The 25,708-nt window shown below is 45.7% G+C and overlaps 1 protein-coding gene across 3 annotated transcripts in view; it reads right to left on the bottom strand.

Annotated features, from left to right (window-relative positions):
* Positions 1–25,708, bottom strand: part of Nxpe4 (neurexophilin and PC-esterase domain family, member 4) — a 238,022-nt gene that overhangs the window by 143,527 nt on the left and 68,787 nt on the right. For 2 of the 3 annotated variants that reach the window (XM_030244373.1, XM_017313377.2), the window contains exon 2: positions 23,217–23,288. The gene's annotated coding sequence lies outside the window, so the exon portion shown is untranslated. Of the gene's footprint in view, positions 1–23,216; positions 23,289–23,674; positions 23,808–25,708 lie in introns of all 3 variants that reach the window. The other variant, XM_017313380.2, reaches the window with a different exon arrangement.

The following is a 25,708-nucleotide window of genomic DNA, read 5'->3' as shown; positions in this document are numbered from 1 at the left end:
CACACACAAAAGCCAGATATGGTGGTGCGTGGCCTTAATCCCAGTGCTGTGGAGGTAGAGACAGAGGTAATAGGGGCGAGTTTCCTGGGGTTTGATGGCTAGCTAGTGTAGCCAAATAGATGAATCCAAGATTAATAGGCAAACCTTGTCTCAAAAAAATTACCAGCCTCCACACAAATGCACATAGATACATATGTCCACACATAAGAACACACATATGTATGCATATACCACACATTGATACAGTAGCTCTGGCCAAGCAATTCCATAACTATTATTAAGCTAATAAGTCAGAGACCATTCAAAGCTATAAACTGAAAGATAAAGCATTTGTATTTCTTTCCTGAATAGTCATACTTACCAATGGGATGGGCACACCTACCTGTTGGGCACTGTACAACTTCTCAAATGTTGGGCCCTGCCACTTTGCCTTTCTATTTCACATTGATTTTGGGGTTGCACTTGCTTTTTGTCTTAGCAACCGTAGGAAACACCTTCAAAAACTGTGATGAGTGCATACCTGTCCTGTGAGCCTGCAGAAGGCCTAGCCAGGAGACTGCTATGACTCTGAGGGCGGCGTGGGCTACACAGTGAGTTCTAGGCTAGCGTAGGATGGAGTGAAACCCGGTCTCCAAAATATAGAGATGAGTTTGTTGAGAAGAATTCCAGGATCAATTGTAAGAGCATAACCTATCTTGAGCTGGTGACTGGCACGGTGTGTGGAAGATATGGTTATCTCTGTATATTCCACTCAGTGTTGTTGATTTATTGCATGTCCTCACGTTGGAAGACATGGGTGAGGTAGAAGCTGGGTTGAGAGGGCAGAGAATACAAAGGGAAACATTGCTGAATTTAGCCACATCTTAGGGTATGTTCTTAAGCAATACTTTTCTAAGGTAGGTGCTGTTAGGCAGAGCTGTGGGGATGTAGACTTGCTTAGGAACACTGTTGACAGACTGTGTTGAGTGGAACAGGACACGCCCATGGGCTGCAGACTCATGCCTAGTGCCTCTGGTCACTTCTACTCTAAGTATTCCAGGTTCACTAATCCAGGGTCCCTCTTTCCTCGGTAGCTAGATTACCATACGAATGGTGAGGCTAGGCTGGGCCCTCTCTCTGCTACCTGCGTGACTGTGGACAATATCTGGCCTCAGTGCTTTGGATTCAAGCTACGCAAAGTGAGTTTAGTAAAACGATGTACCCTACGCATGGCCTGTGGTGAGACTGAAATACAGTTGTGAGGGAATCAGAATGTTTGTTCTGATTCCGAGCAAACAGTGCTGCACACAGGTGTGATGAGACAGCCCCAGGCTCTGCTCCTACCTGGCTTACAGTTCAGGGAAGGAGAGCCATCTCAAGCAGGCATGTGGCCAGTTAACTGGTTCTATTTTCAGAGTGTGTTTCAGAGAACAGTATACATATTTTATGTGTGTAGCTAGCTAGGACTTCATGCTGGATACCTTAGGATTATTCCCAGAGCAGAAACATTTAAATCAGATCTCTAGAGATGACTGTAAGTGAGGGAAGCCAAGACCCAGTAGACAGAGGGAGTCTGTAACAGTGACCCCCCCCCCCAAAGAAAGAATCTTGTGAGGAAGATCTCAATAGTTCGGCTGGCGCTAAGAACAAGGAAGGAAGTCAGACATGGACAAGATCATCCAGGGTCTTGGTAGCACTCACAGAGGAACCTTCAATAATTTCCAAGCATGGTGGGAAGCCGCTGAAGGCTTTTGAGCAGAGGAATGACATGATTTCATTCATTTAAAAGAGCACAGTTGCTGGGTGTGGTGACACACACCTTTAATTTCAGCACTCTACCGGTGAAGACAGGAGGATCTCTGTGAGTTCTAGGCCCGCTAGTGCTGTTATAGTAAGACTGTCTAAACAACAACAAAAAACAAATAAGCGGTCAAACAAACAACAAGCAAAAAAAATCCTATCCTGTTTGCCAGTTGGAAAATGGGTTTGAGAAAAACAGAAGGGCCAGGAAGGACCTTACTTGTAAACCAGGTGAAGACAGGGCAGAGGAGGACCGCTCTGGGAGACTTAGGAAGGAGTTGAAATGGCTGGGATGGACTTATTATCGAGAGAGAAGGAGAAACCAGGCAGATTCCCAGAAGTCTGCTGTGTACAGAAGGAAGAGGGGGTGGTTTCCAGGACAATTACTAGGTATGGGACTGCAGAGACACTCAGTGGTATTGTGCTTGTTGGCTTTCATCCCGACAACCCATGTTTAAGAAAAATGCTGATGGGATGGTGTGTGCTTGTAATTCCAGCACTGGAGAGGTAGAGACAGAAGAGAATTAAGGCTTGCTAGTCAGTCAGCCTAGCTGAGCCAGTAAATTCCAGATCCAAGTCTCAAAAAACCAAAACGGAAACACAACCAACCTACCTACGAAGACAACAACAAAACCCATAAGCCACCAAAACACAAACAAGCCCAAAATAAGATCCTTAGGAATGGCACCTAGTACTGAGTCAACATATCTACCTACACACATATGAGATGCGCACTTGTAGCATGAGAATGAACACACACACATACACCACACACACACACACACACACCACACACACACACACACACACACACACACCACACCACACATACCACGCACACATACACATGCACACACCACACCACACATCCATACCACGCACACATATACATCCATATACTACCCCCACACATGTCCAAACATACCACATGTCCACAACACACACACACACACACTACTGCAAAGAACAAGGGACAGGCTCTCCCAAACTACTTTCTGTAAACACTTCTTACAAAATAGGATTTCTGCATTTCTCCTTTGAAATATCTAGGTAACTCTCCTGGTTCTTCACTTTATTTTGCACAATGCTCTGAGCATCGGGACAGAAGAAGTCCTTTTCTTTGGCAAGGATCACCCTGTGGCATTAGAGTTCTTCTCTGACCCAAGGACTCATCTAGAAAACAAGTTTATGGCTGTTCTGCCCATGACTGAGCCAGTCAGACTCTGTCAGTAGCTTCTTCCCACCCTCTCTGTAGCCATCTTCCTGTCTTGTACTTAAGTGGAAAAGAAAAGATTTTGATATTAATTAAGTTACATGGCAATTTCCTCCCCCTAATTACAGCGGAACCTGTCCACCGGACACTTTGAAGTACCACTCTTTAGATATAAGAAACTTCTCATCCTGCGCCAGGGCTCAGTTGTGCTCCTTCATATTGTTCGCTTCAATCAGAATAAAACTCTTTCGAATAATGAAGGGAAGAGCATTTAACTTGGTCCAGTCCAATCAGCTAGGAGTGGGGTGTGGAAAGCCTGCTGGACCAGTCCTGAGCAGAGTGGGAGCTCTCAGGTATGGATGAAAAAGTATGGAAGGAAAGGTGGTCTAGTGAGTTGGAACCTGTGATAAACTAGGGTCCTTGGGGTCACCACTGTGCTGGGATATTGTGTAGGAGGACTGGGGGGTGGGCAGGGCGCAGCACCCCGCACCTATAAGGATGGGCTCGCCTCCAGGGGCCAGCTTTTTGCTGTGAGCCGATATCCTTTGTGGAAAGTGGACCATGGATGGTTTGCCCTTCATTCTTCTTCTAACTTCCCAGGGATGGTGCCAGGGCTTTATGCAGGGTTCAGACGCTACCCAGGGAGTCACAGAGCTGGGGCAGTTGCAAGAATCTAAATATGCATCAAGGGTGGCAGAGGGAAGGGCTAAGTCGGGCGTGTGGAGGCCCCGCCTCCCACCTGAGCAGCCGTGCTCTGCTGGAGACACTCTTGGCTTTTCTAACCAAGCCCATGCCGGCTCTTTGATTTATTCCTTTCCTCCCTCCAACAATTCCTCTTTCTACCACCTCTAAATGCCCTCAAGGTGGGAAAAGAAAGAAAAAGGATCTCTTCCCCTCCTGCCCCAAACCAATTTCTGACAAAAACACTCTGGAGAGAAAGCAGAGGCCACTGGTTTTTATCTGCGAATCTTATGGCAAGTGTTCTCCCTGTAGGTATCCACAGCCAGTGAAACACAACCTGTAACAGCCCCCGTGTGCCACCTCCTCCCCAGCACGGCGCCACCTGGCCAGAGTGTCAGACACTTTAATTGGATTATTGCTGCTTTCCCACCTGTCCCGATGCTAAGGTTGGGAGAAACTGCTTCTCTCAGCTTCTCTCCGGGGAGCGCTGGAGGGAGGTGGGGGGAGGGAGGGGAATGAGACCGCCTGCCCTTCCCTTCCACTGTCTCTTAGCAGCTCAAGATCTACAGTCTCAGGCAAGAGAGGCAGGGCAGGCACACAGGTTCCAGTGAGGCTTCTTGGTTGATGGAAGCCCTGACGTGGAGAGTGCTATCCATCTTTGGAGAAATAGGAGACAAAACTGAGGACAGGAAGGGTGGGGTGTTATAGAAGAGGTTGTAGAAAGGTAGTTGGGAGAAACCCTGGAGGTTCAATTCAGTAACATCAACCCAACTCCATAATGGTCCTGTGAAGACTTCCTGAACATCTGACAGTAGGCTGGAAGGCAGGCAGGCAACTGGGAAGGGGAAGGGGGAGGGGAGGGGGAGGAGGAAGGGGGAAGAGGAGGGGGAGGGGGAAGGGGAGGGGGAAGAAGGGGAACTGGAATACAGTCCTTGGAGGTAGTCACATCCTGTGAATGAAAGAGAAGAAGCAAGCTGGTGCTCCAGGACAGCCATTCTCAGCCAGTGAAGTCTTGACCCCTTTGGGGTGGGGCTGGGGGCTGATGATGGTGTTGTCAAATGACTCTTTCACGGGGGTTACATATCAGATATTTACATTATGATTTATAGCAGCAACACAATTACAGTTATGAATTAACACCAAAAATAATTTTATAGTTGGGGTCACAACAACAGAAAGCAGCCTAATCCTGACTAAGGTGTCCCGATAAATCCTGATAAGGTGACCCGATAAAAGCCACAGAGATGATTCGTTTTCCCTGGCTTACATAGCATTGGAGCGGGAAGAGCAATGAAGAGTGTTCTAGGTAGAGGGGTAAGGGATGAGAGGTGCAGATGACAGGTGGAGCCCAGAGCCCCTGCCTGTTTGGGGCACAGGGTCTGGGAAGGGACTGCTGAGCCATAAGGGAGAGCTGGGGGTGGGGTGGGGATGGTGTGTGGTAATAGCTGCATTGGCTTGTTTCCCTGGCTGAGTGTGGATTTTTCTCTCGTGTCATGGGGAGCCAAGGAAAACATATGAGGTGTGCGTTGATGGGTTTAGAACTATATTTTAGAGGAACAATTCTGTTCCCTTTTGACATATACTTCCCAATCCTTTATTCCTGCCACAAGGCTTAGGATCCTGTTTAGTCACACTCTGGTTGGTAGCTTGGGAGGCATCTTGAGCTTCAGTGCTAGCTTTCCCCGCCCACTCCCGCTGAACCTGCCCTTTGCTTGTTTGTAGCTGCTCAGAATAATTTCTGCAAACCTCTCGGAAGGCAAAGCACAGGGCACAGAATTTTAATTCCCCAGGAATTAAATGGGTCAAGGATCATCTTTGTCCCTGGCTGTTTTGTCCGAGACTAGGGGGTTTGTTATAACCTGATCAAATATACCCACAGCGGGATGCTGGAGACCGCTGGAAAAGGGTGGGGGACGTTAGAGAGATGTGAGGTTAATCTGGGACGGTTTTCTGACATGGTGGCCTTGTGGTCATGATTTCATGGATGGCGGTAGAATGATTCAGCAGGAGAGGGGGAGGCAGGCAGACCAGGAAGAAGAACCAAGACTCATCAAGGCAGAAGTCATCGAGTCCAGCAAGGGAGAGGGACATAGAGGGCTGGGAAGGAGGGATAGGCAGGCAGGTTCTAGCAGAATGAGACGGTGAGAGGCTCATCAACGGGGTTATGAATTCCAGCAATGGAGGGTTGGAGTGTGGTGTCTAAATAGGAGGTTCTCCCACCATCTTCCCCCGTCGTCTTCCTTGGGGTACAGTCACACAGTTTGGAAATGAGACCCCCACACACTATTCAGTAAATTCTGAAGTAGTTGCGGCACACTCTGAACTTGACAGAGGCAGGAAAGGTGATCCAACAAGGAAAGTGACTCTGCCAGACTAATAGAGGTCTCAAAGTGCACAACTGTCCCACAACCAAGACCAGTGTGGGAATCTGCCCTCTTTAGGCTTTGGCAACAAAACTGCGGTGACCCATTGCAAGAGTTAAGACTGAGTTTTAGATGTGTTGTGAGTACCTGAAATGCCCTTGCACTCTGATGAGGCGAATTTTACTTGGACGAACCCCTAGGTAGGAAGGTCAGCGTAATCACACGGGGCTTTACCATTAACAAAAGAGAGTCAGCCATGTAACGACATGATGTTCAACGCACAGAGATTCCGGAACCACATAGGATAAGGAAGTCTCCAGGGTAGACTACCACTGCATTTGTTTATGTACTTATTTAGAGTGGGCTGTGAGTGCACATCAGCATCATGGTGCAGGCTGGAGGTCAGAGGGCAATTTGCAATGAGTCAGTTCTTAGGGATGGGACTCAGGTCTTCAGGCTTTGCGGCAAGTGCCTTTTACTCACTGAGCCACCTCACCTCTATCCAAGGTAGATACTTTCATCCTCATTTTACAGATGGTAAAACTCAAAGAGGTTAGCTCATCTTTCCCAAACCCCTGAACCTCCAAATTGTAGAGGAAAGACAACCCTTTTTCTTCTGGGGCTAAATTGGACACATCAGCTGCCACAGATGCAGCCCACGTAATGCTCGTTCCTCACCATCTGAACAAAATAGGGTTCATGACTGCTAGGCTCCAACACCTGATTCTTTTTGCAGGGCTTTCTGAGGTTGGGTCTTTAGCACTGATGAAAGCCAGATTCCAGCCGCCAGCCATAGGAGACACCTGCAGGTGTTCTGGCCAATCCAGAGACCTAGAAAGAAAATCCAAGCATTCTTAACCTTTAAAAAGATCTTAGCCTGTGGACAGATAAATTAACTCCAGGGCTCTGGGGAGATTAAACCTTATTTTATGGTTTGCTTGTTAAAAACGCATAACTCCAAATCTCACCAGAGATTGCAATTAAGATAGCACTAGGCTAAAGCTATATGAGAAGTATTATTTACTCTTGGCTCCCTGCAAGGTCCCAAACGACAATGGGCTTTTCCATTTCGTAACCTGCAGTCGATCTGAAGCCACCTGCCTTTGTACCTAAATGCTTCAGGACACAATTCTCTCTCCCAGTGTAGCTGCAGTCACACTATTCTTTGTGGTTACCTAAAGTGACCATAAAAACCAAAGTTAAAACAAAGTTTCCTGGGCGATTATGTTTAAGAGGCACCAAACACATTTTAAATCATCCGCATCTTTTCTGCTCCCACCTGAGGGATTCTTTTCCTGCATTTCCCTCTGAATGCCTATAGTACAGTACTCTCCAAAAGCGCCTCGATTTCTAGCAATGTACAAGGCAGAACCTCGCTATCTTGAACAGACTCTCTTGCTAAAATGTGCCCCAGAGAGGACCATTATGGGTCTTCTGAGCCATCTCTATTAGAGACAGTGTGTGGGACTCACCTTTCTTTTCTGAAATTTTGTGAAAAGTTGGTTAGTTTGTTCAGTCAAAGAGAGTACCACCAGGAGCTAGCAAGATTGCTCAGGAGTTTAAGTAAAGCACTGGCCATGCAAGAGAGGACCCAAGTTTGAATCCCCAGACCACGTACAGCATGTGTCTCTAATCTTGTGCTTCTATCCAGGGATGAGAGGCAGAGATAGGAGAATGCCTGGATGCTCCCCAATCAGCAACCCTAGTGTGTGGTGGCAAAAGGCAAAGGAAGCCTGGGCCAAACAGGGAGGAAGGCAAGAGCTGGCTCACAAGGTTGTCCCAGGCTTGTACATGAGCACCAACACACCTATACCTACAGAAAGGAACATATGCACATGTAAATCACACACACACACACACACACACACACACACGCACCATACATACATACATACATACATACATACATATACACACATCACACACAGATACAAATCATTAGGCTCTATTTAGGTGGCTCTCTCTGAGGTTCCTGTCATGTCCCAAAACAGATGGTTCATGGTTTTCATTCTGCATACATAGAAGAAATGCATGAGGGGTGAGACGCTGTCTCTGGGTGAGTTCACCCTAGGTTCTGCAAGGCAGGAGACATCTTTCCATCTTAACACCCACCTAAGGCTTGAAAATGTTATTCATTTATTTATTTGTGTGTGTGTATATATGCATGCATGTATGTATATATGCATGCATGCATGTATATATATGCATGCATGTATGTGTGTGTGTGTATGTATGTATGTATGTATGTATGTATGTATGTATGTATGTATTGTATGAATGTTTGAGACACGGTGTTACTCTGCAGCCCAGGCTTACCTCAATCTCTCAGTAAGCCTCTTAAGCATAGGATTGCAGGTGTGAGTCACCATGTCCCATATCACCTGGGATATTTGATTAATATTCAGATTCTAGGCTCTGCTCAAGCCCCACTCACCCAAGTGATTGTTCTAATGAGATACACCAAGTGTGGCAGAAGGAGCCGTGAACTGGGGTTTGCAATAATCTCTACCATCTCCTAGCTGTTCGATCTTGATCTAGTTAGTGTCTTAGCTGCTCCTTTCATTCCTCCTGGTAAAACAGGCAGCCTCTCTGACGATGCCTGTCAAACATTGCTCTTGGGAGTTTGAGAGCAGAAGTCTCACAAAGTATCTTCAAGGTCACACAGCTAATTAGCGGCAGGGCCAAAATTCCTACTGGGTTCACGGGCACAGACAACTGGCCATGATGTGATGTCCCTTCTCTAGGTCACATCACCCTCAGCTCTTCTCAGCCAAGGAAAGGAACTCATATGCTAAATTTGAAGAAGACCTGAGGACCTTCCATTCCAACCTGCTCCTTCTCTGCCCTGAGCCTAGATCCAGCTCCTGAGTTACACAAAGCCTCTGGACCAGCCCTGTAATTTTTTTTCCCCTGCTGCTTCTTCTCTGGTGATTATCTGGGGCTGATTTGGCCAAACTTCTAAGTGTGTTGCCTGGCAAGCCCCAGCACATCTGGAGTCCTGCTGTGGTCTCAATTGCACAGCTGTCCGCAGCAAAGATGCAGTCATCAGAAAGCCTCGGCCCAATGGAATCCGGAGAGCAATCTTTATATGGATCAACTCTTTATACCTTTGTGTGGATTTTGCTTCTCACTCACAAAGACAAGGGAGCGCGTTAGCAGAGTTCATACTGAGATGTGAGTGGCTTTTATAACCAGCACGAGGATGATTTCCACAGAAAAGCCTCTTCTGTCCTGGTGACAGACCTGAATTTTTTGCTAAAGGTGGGAGGGAGCTCTCTCTTCGAGAGCATTTTGTGTGGACCCAAATGCTTTGAAATGGAGAAAAGCTAGAAGATTCCTCTGAGGTATAGAGACATCGCCAAACAGACCCCAAATTTAGATTTGTACAGATTGGTACAGCAAAACTGTTCCCCAAAAGCTTGAGGAGGCGGAGCCAATTTGTAGCTTTTCTTTTACTTTGTGTGATGGGATAGAGGGTATTGTTTTGGGAGTGGGGAAGATTGAAACCCGCAGTGAGAGTAAATGAAAAAACCCAAATCTCTGCTGGAGGTGGAGATAAAAAGCAGAAAAGAAAAAAAAAGAAAGCAAAACTGACCAGTCTTATTTAACACCCTAAGGAGAGAAGTGCAGGGGTGGGGGTGGGGGTGGGTGAAGAAGAAAGCCATGACAGTCAACCTCTGTTGTCCTGTGGTCGACTAATCAGGCCTTTTTTTTTTTTTCGGACAAAGGCCACTGATGCTCAAAATGGTGACTTGGACACTCCAGGGGTCGGATGCTGCTTCTGCCTTAATGAAGACCAGTGGAATTGCACCTCTGTGGAACAACTGGGCCTCAGAATGTTAAAATTGGAGGCTACCTCAGACGTCTTCTTGTCCAACCCCCTCCATTTGAAGATGAGGAAACTGAGGCCCAGAGATCATGAGGATGGTTGATACAGAATGTAGAAAAAGACTAGCCACTGCCAACCTTCTAGATTTGAACTACTGTTCCCTAGGATGCTACAGACATCACACTGACAACCCAGCTTTTATTGTTCTGATTGGGCATGGGTGGTCTGTGGAAAATAACTCGTAACTTTTTTTAGACAGTCTCACTATGTGGCACTAGTTGTCCTGAAACTCACTATGTAGACAGGGTGGCCTTGAACTCACAGCGTTCCTCATGCCTCTGTCTCCCGAGTGGAGATCAAAGGCGTGTAGCCCTGCACCTGGCTAACAAGTTACTTTTATTTCCTCTATTCTTTGATTGCATTGGCCTGGCAGCGGCTCTGTAAGGTGTTAATTCTATTAGTAGTTTCATCCCTCTGTGCCTGGTGCATCTGTACTTACAGGATGCTTCCAACATGCAGCTGTCTTTATGTGAAGGCCAAAAGGGTGAGCCACGAGCTGGGAGGATGCCTTCCTCTCTCCTTGAATGGGGAATGTCAGTGACCTAATTCTTAATTTTACCTCCCTTCCAGCTTGGAAGCCCGGACACAATCAGATCTCTTCATGTTAGCTGTCAGTACTGTCATTTATACTTGTTATCAATAATCCTCAGCTCTGACAACTCCCTTTATTTTTAGACTTAAATCCCCATCTTATAATATAAATATCACACTCTAGGCAGGACACCATTAAGCAATTATTGCACTTCCCAGGTGAGGTAGATTTCTTGGCCTCCTCTTGATAGAGAGGAGAGAGCATGAGATGTGCCCTAATCGCTCAGAGACACTGGGGCAGAAGATTATTATACTAATAGGTGGATGGGGGAGGGGGAGGACACCTGTTCTACTGGCAGGCTGCCAAAGCCCTTCCCTCTGCACAGAAAACTGAAGGTGGGGCTGGCTGGAAGTGTAGGAGAGGGGGGATCTGTGAGCTGGAGAATACTTAGCTAGGGGGTGTGGACCCCCTCTACAAGGTCTTGTCAGTCCTAAGTCTGTGCTGTGCTTTGCCATATCCAAATGTCTACTACTTGTTTCCTGACACAGATCCTCCTGGCAGCAGGTTGGGTTTCTGTCTAGAAGCTAAAACGGACAAGGTCATCAGCAGTGCATTTCAGGCATGGGGATGAGGAAACTGTGGAGAAGAGCTGGAGGCAGAGACTGCAATCTCAGTACAGAATCTCCTACACCCCACCCCAGCCCTTCACTTACGGTAGATTTCCCCAGCACCCCAGCAGATCAGGTCAGGGTCTGGGTTTCACTCCTTGATGCAACATTTGTATTAGCAGTAGCCATAGACCAGTAAGGAAGCATAAAGCACCATGTCTTCATTAATCTGAATATTAATAAAATGTCCCAGGTGTCATCGGACATGTCGAACCAGATTGCTAAGTCACCTATCTAATATGCTAAAATGATATGTGTTTAAAGGAGACTCTTTTGACTGCTATTTTCAAATTCATTTAGGTGTGTGTGTGTGTGTGTGTGTGTGTGTGTGTGTGTGTGTGTGTGTTGCACATATGCATGGATTTGTGTGGAGAAACCAGAGATGAGTGGTAGATGTCTTCTTCACTTGCTCTCTACCTCAGTTTTTGGGATAGGAGCTCTGGATGAATCTGGAACTCGTGAAGCTGGCAAGCCCAGAGACCCCCTGCCTCCACTTCCCCACGGCTGGGGTTACAGGGCCTCAATGAGGTCCCCCACTGTTTTTATTTGAGTTCTGGGAATTGAATTCACATCCTTATATGTGCACAGCAAGGAGTTCCAACTGAGACATATCCCAAATCTATGTTTCTTATGATACAGAATCTTACATAGTCCAGGCTGGCCTCAAGTTCGCTGGATAGCCACGGATGACTTTGAATTCCTGATCCTCTTCTTTCTACCTCCCAAGTGCTGGAATTACAGGTCTGCATCACCATCCCCAGCTCAAAGGAGAATGCTTAAATTCCTGCCATTCTGTACTTCAGAGAAGCAACTAAATAAAATCAGAGAAGAATTCAGGAAAAAAAATGCACAAAGCCTACTTTCTAGCATGCCCTATTATTCCAAGAGCCCCACTGCCCCACTGCCCTCTACCCTTCATGCCCAGCCCCCTGCCTGCACAGCTTCACATAGCCTGCTGTATGAAGAGCCTGCCCAGCACATCATCCCCCAGGCTACAGAGTGCTCATGCACTGCACATTGCCCTCGCTACTTTGACCAACCCACATTTCCCTTAACGCCCATCACGCTACTGCCCTCTTCTTCCTCAGCAGTCCTGCTCTGCTAAAACTGTACCATGGAGGTGATGCATGCATGCTGCCCCTGAGTCACAAATACCCCAGAACACCTGCCTGCCCCCAGGCTAATGTCTTGGTGCCTCCCACAGCTCCCTGGGTCCCTTCTCCCTGCATACTCAGCCATCACTCTAAACTCTGTGTCATGCTTTCCCAGAGCACTCTCTGACAAGTTTATCAAGTTGAGAGATGACACTGTCAATAGGCATATTAAAAAAGGGGGAAAAAAAGGAAAAGGAAAAGGAAGAGGAGAGAAGGAGAGAGACGACTGGGAGCCTCCCTCCCTCCAAGCTCGCAAGGACACATTAGCACACTCCCAAGGTCATGTGGGCAAGCTGGGAGAGGCATCCTCATTCTTCACCATCTTTGATTCTTAAGTGAGCCTCCCCAGTGGGCACCGAGATGCAGCTCCCTCCTGCTTGATTCAGGATGGGGAGCCTCACACTTTCTTTGGTAGGAGATTGCTTGGTAAGAAAATAACAGAGCTGATAATGCCAGCAAAGTCACGACACCGGGGACCTCTTGCAGTTTTAAGATCCAATCAACTTTAAAATATTACCGACTAAGACGGATTTGAGCAAACAACTGATCCCTGTGTGTTTACTGAGAGCACAGGCACCCTGCTGAAATATTAATCTGGGGTGGGAAGGAGGGGAGAAGAGGGACTGGACACAATGGACTGCCTAGAGTTTTTTTATAAGACTCCTCTGACTAAGTTTAGAAAAATACAGCTATCATGCTATTAAACATATGTATAATCTATCTAGTATCATCTATCTATCTATCTACCTATCTATCTATCATCTATTTATCTATCATCTGTTTATCTGTCTGTCTGTTTATCTATGTATCATCTATCTACCATCTATCACTTATTGTTTACCTTATTATTCATTTATCTATTTACTTACTACCTGTTGTCTATCTATAGTTTATCTTTCTATCATCTATTTATATATTATCTACCTTCTTTATCATCCCTTGCCTATTGTCTATCTATTTTAATCCTGTGCCTCATATGGTTTCAAGAATTGGCCAGGCATGGCGGCACATGACTATAATCTAAACACTTAGGCTGAGACAGAGGGATTATGAGTTTGAGATTAGTTAGATCTATATAGCAAGACACTGAATTTTTAAAAAAGAAAGTTCCAAGAGTCACATAAATAGAAGAAATGGACAAAGAGACCTGAGTCCTAGCTCAGATCTCTCCCCAGTTCAGCCTCTAACTCAGTCATTATTATTATTCACTATGCTTCAGTTGCTTGGCACCGTTGTTCATCTTGGCGCCCACTCCCATTCTTTCCCACCCTCCACTGCCTCCTCATCAGTGGCTTTCCTGGCTCTTGCTAGAGGCTCTTCCATCTCTGCTCAGGAAGAGTGTCTTCACCACAAGATATTCTGAGTGAGAAGCCAGGCTCTCACATAACAGGCAGGGACAGGGAGGTGGGGGGTGAGATGAGGAGAGGACAGAAGCTGAGAACAATATTGAACTCTTCAGCCAGCACACATGTCTGACACAGCAACATCAACCCCCTGCCTCCCCTGCCCATAGAGGCATCAATAACATCAATACAACAGCTGCCCCCACTTGGGCCTTTGCAGTGCTGCCACAAGAAGGACAAAGAACAGCCTCTTTCTGTCAGAGCAGAGCTCGCTGCTTGTACTTGATGAGAGAGGAGAGGGAGGAACCAGTCCTACAGAAACTTGAAAAACACTGGCCAAAGAAAGGCAGGGACACTACCACAAGCCAAATCCAAGAGTACTCTGGACCTCTGTAGACCCTGCCGCTGAGCCTAAGACCAGCTCTGAAGAGAAGCCCCCTGACAGAATAGCTCCTGCTCACCTTCCTGGTAGGCAGGACCACAGCATGCCTCAACTGGAAGCCCTGACTTCTTTTGATATTCCTCTATGAGATTACAGTCCTGCTCCACAGACTGATGTTTTGGTCAATGGGACCCTGCTTAAGTAACAGTGGTCTTGTCAGAGTATGTATCACGTAGTAGCGATGGTGACAGCTCAGTTTGAGGGAGCACACTCTACTCTTCTCACAACCAAGAAACCCCCCAATGGAGTAATTCTCAGAAACACATCCCCAGTGATAGGTGACATTACTACCACTGTGCTTGACCCACAAGTTCCCATTTGTTTTGAAGACATGTGACTTTTGAAGAAAGTCACACTATGCTGCTCACAACTTTCTGACTGCTGTTCCTTTTGTCCAGAAGGCTTGGCTTGGTGAACAGCGTCTCTGACACCTGCTGGCTCATTCCCAAGGCCACTCCTGTGTCAAACATGGCCTTGCTTTCTTTGAATCATATTCATTGCTCCTTCATGGTGTGTCATTGCATAGTATACAGCCACTTGTTCCACTATTTATGACAATGAATCAGAAATTCTCTTTTCTACCTCTACCTAGGTTTGTCCACTCCTGCCAATAGGGGCCTTCTGTTTTCTATCCTCCATGTTCTGTAGTTTGTGCTTAACAAGCAATTGATGTTCTAAGCATACTAGACATATAGAGCAAAGCCTTATACCTCCCCTCAGTCATTGCCAGTAAACAATGCTTCCTTCTAAGCTAAATCAATTAATCTGTCAATCAATGTTGGGTCAATGAACAAAATATTAACTCAACAAGAGAGAAAATTCAAACAATCTTGTACATTTTTGTGACTTTGGTTCAGGACAATAAGTCATGAGTTTAAAGATGGCTAATTCTTTAGGATTTAAATTTTCTTTAAAAGTGGCATAATACATATATTAATTAGCTTGAGTTAGCCCATCCCACAAAATCTACACATTCATCAACACAGCATGCTATATTCCAAAAGATACAGTTTTATCAACTAAAACATAGAGCACACACATGTAATATTGGCATAGACCATAAGAAATCATCAACAATCAACTGCTTTAGAGTTACAAAAACAGCAATATTGTAAGGTTCTACAAAGTGGTCCTTCCATATGGTTCAGCTCAGTTTGTCACATAGCTATTGCCCTCAAGAGGAAAAGGGGTAAGAGGAGCATAGCGCCCATTGAGCATCCTCTGTGTGCTTGCTGGGAGCTTTATCAACATCACCTCCTCCATTTACTCCTGATTCAGAAGAACAGACTAAAGATGAGAGAAACAAAACAAAATATTAAGATGGGTAGTATGGTGGTGTGGTGGAATGTTAGTGTGATGGTGTGGTGGTGTGGGGTGTTAATGTGGTGGTGTGCCAGTATCGTGTTGTGTCGTGTTGTGCTGTGTTGTAATGGGATGAATGAAGAATACTGGCTAGCTGATGAGGGATTCTTGGGGTCATGTGTCCCCCTCCTTTTCCTATGCTTTTCCCCATCATTGTGTAGCTCTTCATGCTGCAACCTTGCTACTAACTTACTACTGGTCTGTTCCCATTCACTACCCTACCTAAGTTTCTCAAGTGCAGAGGCCACACCTTCTCATTGTGCCTCACTGTATCCTGACTGACGCCTGGCGCAAGGTTGTGCTCAAATGTTTGCTGAGGAAAGTGCTTAAAGATAACTGTGAAGAATTCCAGCAGCAACTCAGAAGATTCCTCACATTCTGCTGGGCAGAGGCTCACAGCCCTCATTAGGGAATTTAAGCCCTCAGCAGGACTCAGGAACAGAGGACCTGAAAGCGCTGGGCCAAAGAGAAAGGAGGATGCGATTCAAGAGGGATTACAATAGCTGAGTCCTGGTCAATCTCTTTTCCATTTCCTGTGTTTCTTTTGGTCAGCATGTTCTGATGTCATTCTACCTCACACAGTCGGCTCCCTCTCCACAGGAAGATACATGGTATGTTCTTTGAGAGCTACCATTTCCTGAGCACTCTGAATGGGTATCAACACCCTTTTTACATATCCTTTTTCCAAGCTGAGAAGCTGAAATTCTACAAGTCTCTTATTCTAAAACTCATCCTGTTTTCTTTAAAGCTTTGCTTTTTTAATTTTAATTTTTTAAAAAGATTTATTTATTTATTTAATGTATGTGAGTACACTGTTGCTCTCTTCAGACACACCATAAGAGGGTGTCAGATTCCATTAGAGATGGTTGTGAGCGACCATGTGGTTGCTGGGAATTGAACTCTGGAAGAGCAACCCATGCTCTTAACCACCGAACCATTTTTCCAGCCCCTAATGATTTATTTGCAATTGTGTGTCTGTGTGGGATATGCATACATGAGGGCAGGTGCAGATGTTGTGAGCCACTGTCTGAGTGTTGGGAACTGAACCCAGGTCCTCTACAAGTACATACTCTTAACCATGGAGCCATTTCTCCAGCCCTAATCCTATTAATTACTGAATATTAATGTCTTAAATAAGACATTAATAGGGTTTCATTGCTGTGAATAGATACCATGACCAGGGCAACTTTTAAAAAGGACAACATTTCATTGGGGCTGCCTTACAGTTTCAGAGGTTCAGTCTATTATCGTCATGGCGGGAGGCACGGAAGCATGTAGGCAGACAAGGTGCTGGAGGGGAGAGAGTTCTACAACTTGATCCAAAAGCACCAGGAAGGAGCTCTCTCGACTGCCCTGGGCAGAGCTTAAGCATAGGACCTTAAAGCCTACTCCCTCAGTGACACATTTCCTCTAACATGGCCACACCCACTTCAACCAAGCCACACCTCCTAACAGTGCCACTTGCCATGGGCCAAGCATATTCAAGCCACCACAAGTAGCAATATAAACCCATATGGTGGCTTTTGTTTCCTGGAGTGTATGGAAGTGAATCTAGAGTCTCTGGTGGCCCCATGCAGCATCAGAAACAGAGTGCACACGGGAGTCTTCTCCAGTGATATTTGCTCTGCAACCCCTGGGACAGCTATAGGCTTACTGGCCCCTCACCCACCAAACCCCGCAGCAGGCAGTTCTCAGAACCCTTTTCATTCATCGTCTTCTAGGAGGAATTAGCTGATTGGGGTTGATTTATGAGGATCATCAGGAACCTTTTGCCAAAAGAACCCTAAATCTTAGTGTTTGTCCCCTTCCCATCTTGGAAGAGCCCCCACTGAACCTAGAGAACTGACTCCTCATAGACTTTAGCACATGCCCTCCTGACCCCTAGCCCTGAATGTTTTTTTCTTTCTGATCTCTAAGGAGGCGTATCTCCAAAGGGAAGGCAGAGTTTCACAAGGAGGAGATGGAGGTGGCAGAGAGAACCAACCCTGAATATGCTAAGAGCTCTCTTCTACACTTTGATTGACAGTGAAGACACATCTTGTCAAATTACCGCTTCAGTCAAACACAGCTAACCCTCCCCAGCACTGACAACAGAATGATTTCGATTTTAAGAAGGGTAAAAGAAGCCGTGAATTAAACCTTGGGCTATTAACAGGGTTCCCATTTCACTGAGTGAAGACAGGTTCCCATATATTCTTAGGTAGTCTTCCAAATATTTTGCAATTTGAAGCTGTGGTGAGAGAAAGGACCAGGGTCGGTGATTGCGAATGCCCAACCTGTGTTTCCAGCTGAAAAGAGACTTCTCAGGGGATGCTGCCTTGAGCCACTGGGGGCCACCCAAGAACTGTGGAATGCCAATAAAACTCAGAGATACGGTGCCCTCCTCTCCAGCTCATGTCTACCTTCTGAACTGGCACTATACCTCTCCAGCATCCTACAACTACCATACTCTGCCCGGTAGATAGTTATCCAGAGTGACAGGCTGTGTCAATCCACGATGCAGTGCTGAAATAGGATGGACAGGTTCATGGTCAGATCTTGAGGAGCGGTCATCCGATTTATCAAAGTTAGTATGGAGGAGAATGGATAAGGATGAATGGAAGGTGAACTGAGCTCAGTATGAAGAGCAGGGTGAAAGGAGGGAGGAGAAATTCATGCTCCATGTGAACTTGGGAAAAGCGAAGGTGCACTCTCAGCTCAGCAGCTCCACCTGCAGGAAGAGCATTGGATTGCAACGGCCTTTTGAAAGTAGTCACACACCCCGTACCCACCCATGTCTTTAAAGAGACTCTCCTAAGGGGCTCTATATATGTGCCTTACCAGCTTAGATTCTGCCCCCTTATCTTCTCCTGTCTTCGTGTTTTTGACTCAGTATCTATATTTTCTAATTTCTTCCCTGTATAAATCTTTTCATAACTTTTAGGCAAAAAACTAGCACTCCATGATCCAGAGGCATCTCAGTTATACTTTTCTTACTCCCACAGTGGGTCTAAGAGAATCAGTGCTCTTCATAGGAGAAGTATCAGCCTTCTCCGAATGGTAGTCCATCTCTATAAATCCAAGTTCACCAGGAAGTACTTATCATATTCTCGTAGACATTTGGGTTTGGGAGAGCTGTCAAGATTATTGAATTTGATGCCTCTCCCACTCAGTATCCAGATCCAGTTATATCAATGATTGCCAAATAAGACATTTACCATCAATTCCTCCTGCTCCACATCTCACACGTGCCATCTTAATAGCTCCTGATGCCCAGTTCGGCGAGGTGCACACTACTGCCTTCACGGTATAGTTTAGGAAACAAAGACCACTTGCTTCACCCAGACTCCACACTACACTCTTTCTACAGGCCTTCAAGCTTCTACGTGGATGTCGGCCATAACTAGGAGGTCATGAGCTGTGGGACAACCTGCTGACCTTTGGAGTCCTGGCTTTCAGAAAGAAGTTCATGAGGCTGAACTGGGAGCCCTCTCCTCATTTTTACCCACTGTGCAGGATTCCACTTTAGCAACCCAGATCAAGCTTTAACTCCATCTCCAAACTTTCTCTTGAAATTTGCAAAACATCTCCAACTTCAGCTTTCCCTCATTTGGCTGCTTTTGACAATCCCTAATTACTACGGTGTGCCTTTCGTTATGGTAGCCTTGCCACGGCCTCAAAATTGTGAGTTCGAATTACATTGTGTTTTGTGAATTCCTATAGTTTTGTTCTCCTTCACGATAAACTTCATTAGCTAATCAAATGACTTACAAGACAAGGTCCTTGCTCACAAGGGAAAATTATTCATCTTTCTCAGATGACAACCTGCAAGGTAATTCACTCGGCGCACTGTTTATCGTATGGAACTGACTGTAGATATGATAGAAAATCCAGTTAAAAGGAGCAGAGTTGTCAGGAGCCATCAGGGAAGGCTTTGGGAAGGCTCAGTGCTTAACCCGGGCTTTGGCAGTGGGAAGCCCTGGGAACTGCAGAGCAGAGGGATCCGAATGGCAAACTGCAGGGATAAACCACAGGTGTGTGCGGAAAGCAAAGAGCAGATTGGCTTTGCACAACGACCTGGTCCATGAGGAGAAGGAAGTGAAAGACGGGGATGAGGGTGGGGGCAGGGAAATCTTGAATATCGAGTTGAAGGATTCATGCCTGTGATCCTGGAATCAGTGAGAGAGACGGAGGTTGTTTTAAGGGCATTTCCTCCAGTCTAGCCTTTCATAGATCTCCACTTTGCAGGCCTGTTTCTCTGTAGGACATCTATGCTAATTTCTAGCACCATTCCAAGTTCCTCCCAGCTGGCTTTTTCTGTTTCTGTTGATCTCATTCCTAGCTCCTTTCTTTATTTTGCCCAAATCCCACTTTACCCGGCCAGCGCTGAGACTCTACAGTGAGCCTCTTCCTTCCCTGTCTGGATCACGCTCTCACACACATGCCTGCCTCCTTCTCAGCTGCTTCCTGTGTTCCTTACACACACCTGCCAGGCACAGCCGCACAAATAAGCGAGCTCTTTCTGTTCAGTTTCCCTCCCATTTGCTCACATTGTCTGTGGAGAAGAATTCCCATGTTCTCCTTTCTAGCCATCCCTTCCACGAATGTGAAGCTGTCTGTATCTGCTGGTTTTATGTGTCAACTTGACACAGGCTGGGGTTATCACAGAGAAAGGAGCTTCAGTTGGGGAAGTGCCTCCATGAGATCCAGTTGCAAGGCATTTTCTCAATTAGTGATCCAGGGGGAAAGGCAGGCCCCTTGTGGGTGGGACCATTTCTGGCCTGGTGGTCTTGAGTTCTATAAGAGAGCAGGCTGAGCAAGCCAGGAGAAGCAAGCCAGTAAAGAACATCCCTCCACGGCCTCTGCATCAGCTCCTGCTTCCTGACCTGCTTGAGTTCCAGTCCTGACTTCCTTGGTGATGAACAGCAGTATGGAAGTGTAAGCTGAATAAACCCTTTCCTCCCCAACTTGCTTCTTGGTCATGATGTTTGTGCAGGAATAGAAACCCTGACTAAGACACCGTTACACTGTAGGTTCTTTCCCTTTGTGTTTAGCACTTCTTCTATGTGGGGTCCCTAGCTCCCAGGACTTTTCCTAGCAAGAATATCCTTCAAAAGTCTCTGGGAACACTTTCTTGGTCTACCCAAGCTGAGTTAGGTGGATCTTCTCCTTCTAGATAATCTTGGGCCATTTCACAAGCATCCCATATACACCCTGTGTAGATAGGCAAATACCACACTGTTCAAAAAAGCAAGAGAAACCAAAGGAGTGATCTTATCCTTACTGGTAAACTACCAAGGACTCCAGAGTGGAAGCTGGAGACAAAGGCTTGAAAGTAGGAGCTAAATGAAATGTAGATGTCTGGCTTCCAGAACTACAGAATGAGGCTGGCTAAGAGATGAAGCTGGCTCTGTCGGTATTGCCCCACTGCAGGGATGGGGCTGGTCTCCAAATGTCCTCACAACTCTACACAGAATTCCCACCTATGGAGAAGCCTTCAACTAGGGACTCTCTACCATTTGTCCCCCCCCACCCCCCAAGTCCTCCTGACTTCTTAACTGATATGGCTAATGTCTTCCTTGAGGCAGGGGGATGTATGGATTGACCATTAAAAGTTCCAAAGAGTAATTCTCTAGCTATGAACCCTGACAACCCAGGAATTGAATATGAGCACACAAGAACCAGCCATCCTCCCGACTCAGAGAAGTGAGGGAGGGAAAAGTACAGCGGGGAGCCGGCAGCATACATAACAAGACAGTACCTCACAACAATTTCCAGAATTCGGTAGCTGAGAATAATTGCTCATTTAAGTGCCCTGAAGCTTTAATTCGGTAAGTCTGTAATCAATGGCAATTTTTGCCTGGAGGTAGCAGAAGGCTGAGTGACAGGTAAAAGTATCGAGCTCCAGTGTGTTACCCATCCTAGTAGTTGAAAGAATGAACAGAAAGCCTTACATGTTTGCAAATGGGAAAAAGGAGGAGGAGGAGGAGGAGGAGGAGGAGGCGGCGGTGGCTGAGTCAAGGTTTTGCAGTGAATATAGGGAAGAGGTTCTAGAAACTTTAAAGGTGGGTTTTGGTGGTCAGTGGAGACGGCTTTTCTCCCACTGGATCCATCTTCCAAGTCTTCAGCTGGTTCCTAAACCACCTGCCTAAAGCTCTACTCAAAGAGGATCCTTTTCAGGGCTATGGAGTTCAAGTTTTCTCCAAGAATCCAAGCCCAGGAGCAATCACTTCCGTATAACTGCATTTGCTGTTTGCATGTAATTGTTAGTACCTCCTACCTTACTGGCGCCGGACTCTGAATGTCTCCTAGATTCAGAAGACAGCTGGCTTTCTACTTTGAGTGAATTCTTTACATCCATGTCTTCCTACCTCTGCAACTCTGTCTGTTTGTCTCAGCTTTTGGAGGCCCATGATGCCTTGTAAAACCCTTTAGAGATTCCCATTCTGCCAATTGGCAGTCAATGCAGTCCTTAGCAAAACCAGTCTTTTCGAGTTAGATGTTTTATCCCTTGCTACCATGTACCTTTGCCTGTCTTTGACCCCACTTTGGATATGATAGCGAGTAAGCATCTCAGAATCCACTCCAGGCTGATCCTCACCAATGGCCTTTCGAGAGGCCTATTGCCATATCTTCTGCCTGTCACAGCTTCCTGGCAGGCAGAAGAGAAAGTTGCTTCCATGGAATAATTTGGAAGGTTCCATTCTAGTTTTCAAATGGTTTTCTCATAGCTTTGTGCTCTGCCTGGCATCCACCAGTCACAGGGAAGGATGGCGATGCAGAACACAGAACATAGGATTTGGATTCAAAAGATCCATTTGATTCTTGGCTCCTCCTTTTCTGATTTTGTGACCTTGGGCGGATCAGCTGGCTTTCTGGGCTTTGATGTCTTGTAGAAAACCACAGGGGAAGTAGTTGTAATGTTCTGTAGTCATCAGTGTAGCCATAGTCTACAGCAGTTAATTACACATTTCAAACAACCAGCAGAGGCAAGTCTGAAGGTTCCTAACAAATACAAATGATAATATTTGAAGATATGGAAATGCTGATTACCTCGATTTGATCATTACATCTTCTGTATACGTGTTGAATTATAATACCATGACCCATGAATAAGTACAGATATTGTCAATTAAAAATAACATGAAAGGCTTTTTGAAAACCCCAAAGCTATGTTCACATGCTCATTTTTGTTGGTCTTCATTAATTCAGTCCTAGGAGACTTTTACCTTCCAGAACCAAGTATTAATTTTAAATTCTCAAAGGAGGGGTAAAATTTTATGCATATAAGCTAACACCTTGCAGCTTAGAATCAGAGAACAAGTATTGGAGAAAGATCTAAAGTGATAGTCTTGGGGAAATTCAAAAGCTACTGCCATGAAGACGTGGTTAACCTTTTCCTCTGAGAGTAAAGCAAACATCTCTTAGGATTCCTTTCTGTGTCCAATATCTGACAGCATTAAACCCAAGACACAATGATCTACCCTCTTCCAGATAACTTCTGTTGGCTTACTTACAGAGCAAGACTAAACCTCAGCCATAGTGAACTACTCATTTGTGTATAACTCCTGTTGGCTTTTTTGTACCCCAGGTAACCTATAAGAACCCTAATTTGTGCCAGGCTTTCTTCTGCTCACTTAGGAACCCTTATTTCTGTCCTCGGGGAGCAAACCGTCTACCACGTGAGACATACAGGTGATGCATCCATTCTGACATGGTAGCCCAAGTGCTCAGGTGAGCCAAGGGTCATGTGATACAGGACTTATTAGAGACTGCTTAAACCAGACGAACAAAGTGAGATAAAGACTTACCAGGGGAAGGCTCTCTTAAGCATCAGGCAGGTAAGAGGTGGGGAAAGATGAAGTCCATGCCAACTGAGTGGTCTAGAGAGAATATAGAGGGATGGGAATAGAATTAATCCGAGAAACTAAGAATGAACTGGTGCAGACTAAGCAGGTGTGCGATGGGAAGTTGGAGAGGTGAATAGAATATGTTAACAGGCTCCCTGTCACATGACGACCTTTAGGCAGGAAGCAGCAGGTCACAGAAAGGCTTTCTGTAGGAGACTGGCATTCACTACTGCATGGCTCACAGTGGATTAGCATAACTCTTGATTTGACTGATCTCCCTGCCCACTCACTAGGCTGCGAGCTCCAAGAGAGCTGGAGAATGTCCTATTAATCACTGGGTCCCCAAGTGCCTGGCTTATAGTAGGCACTATATTAGTGTCAATGGAAATGAACAAAACTTATTGTCCCTTCTTCTGTACCTTCTGCCATGGCTCATGGGATAAACTGGCATGAAACTGAGAAGGTGAAGTCAGAGTTTAGTGGAAGCTGGGACGGGTCTCTCTCTGCCCACTTCAGCTGGCGGCACACTTCAATCCTTACTCCTTCTGGGTCCTCGGGAAAGAAAAGTGGTCTTAGGCTTCTCAAGAAGATTCTGAAAGAATGGTTCCTAAGGTATCTCCCGTTGAGTCTTGATGTCCCCCAGTTAGCCCCCAGCAGGCATTGTTTCATACCCCAGCCCCCCCCACTCCTCGATCTGTATGTCTGTATTCAAGATGCACAGGTCTCACTGGCCTGGGTACCACTTTCGCCATGCTGGCACTCCCTCTTGACACACCCGTCTAAACAGATGCATGCTGGGAGACACTATCTATTATGCATCCTCACATATCCCATATGAGATGGGATGAGCACATGATGGGCTTCCCAGTGAGCACGAGGTGGAGAAAAGATTTCCTTCCAGAAATGTGATGGGTTAGTGCCTTGAACTTTATTATGGATAATACTGATTCAAAGCTTTCAGAGCCGAACAACCAGATCCCATTCCAAGTTCTGACATGTCAGAACTGGACAGGCCACTTACGATGAGTGCTTACTGGCTAGATACACTCTTAAGTAACTAGAAAATCGATATTTCATCCACTGACACAGAAACTGTGGTTAAACTGAGGCACGATCAAAGCTGTATAATTGACATCAGGCAGAAATTGGGTTGAGATTTTCCTCTTAAAGTCTTGTTCCTGCATGTGCCAGACCTCTTGCTTTTATTCTAAGAGAGAACGCTGTTTGAGATGCATTCCTATTTAATAAGATACAATCTAATTACAAATCTATGCAGCAAGACTTTGTCCTCCAAGAGCTTTAGTGACTTGCTGTGACTTATAAAACCCTAAAGTCAGGGTTATAAAATCATTACTGTCAGAGGACAATGGCCTAAACCATCATCCTGGGGGAACTCTGACTAACTTTTAACGATCTTGTCATGTAACTTTCACCTCTTCTGTACATTTAGGGCTCTTGCTTTTCCAGTCCCTCACGGCTTGCCATAGTTTACTCCCTACATCTCTTACTTGGCCCTCCAGCCTGTCTCTACCTCTGCATGTTTCTTTGTGTTACTCTGTCCCTTTGTAACATTTTGTTCCATCCCTTGATCTTCCTGCTTTTCCTTTATTCATCTCTGTATATCTGTACCTTCCATGTGTGTTCCCACCTCCAGGCTGCCCCTCCCTCCAAGGTGGATAGCCATGAAAGATGCCCGGCATGGCTTCTCCACACTGGTGTGTTGCTAACGCAGACTCCTTGCCGCTCTCAGTAGAAATAGCTTTTGCCTTTTGTTGCCAAATCGAAATCTTCTCAGCAGTAAAAATGTGGCTTGTGAAAGCAAGTACCTTGTAATTAAATAAATGGGTAATTTCAGTGTTTTTTTATTTCTAGTTTTCTTTCTGAGGATTTTCTTAGTAACAGGAAGGAATAGATAGTCGTGTTTTACTTCCCACTGATGAAGAAGATAAAATAAGTCATTCTGTATTTAGGTTTTATTTGACTATTTGTGATAATTAATAAGAAGGGAACATCTGTCCTAGTGATGGAGAAGAAGAGAAGGCATGGAGGGGGGAGGAAACCTGGCTGCATCAGTAAAGACTGCTGGGAAAAGATACATTTGGCAAAAATACTGGCTTAGTTATAATTTGGAGAAGAGTTAAAGAAAAAAAATAAGGGTTTCATCAAACACATCAGAGAATAGCACGGTTTTTAGGAGACAGGCTCATAGATGAACGAGGTGATGATGAAACATGACAAATATAAATGGATGGATACTTTGAAGGATGGTGGAGCCAAGAAGATGACAAACATGGAGTCTTAATGAAGCCATGTCCCATAATGGTGCTCAGTGGGTGGGAAGGAAGTTAGCCAATGTGAATTGTGACTGCTTCCAACCATTCTTCCAGACCCAAGGTAGCGGAGGCTGTGCTCAAGCAAACAATATATACTAAGAGACTTTGATATGAACACAG

This window comes from Mus musculus, chromosome 9, assembly GCF_000001635.26.
Source record: "Mus musculus strain C57BL/6J chromosome 9, GRCm38.p6 C57BL/6J".
NCBI lineage: Eukaryota > Metazoa > Chordata > Mammalia > Rodentia > Muridae > Mus > Mus musculus.
Note: the sequence above shows the minus strand (reverse complement) of the source record. Positions and strands in the feature narration are given on the sequence as shown.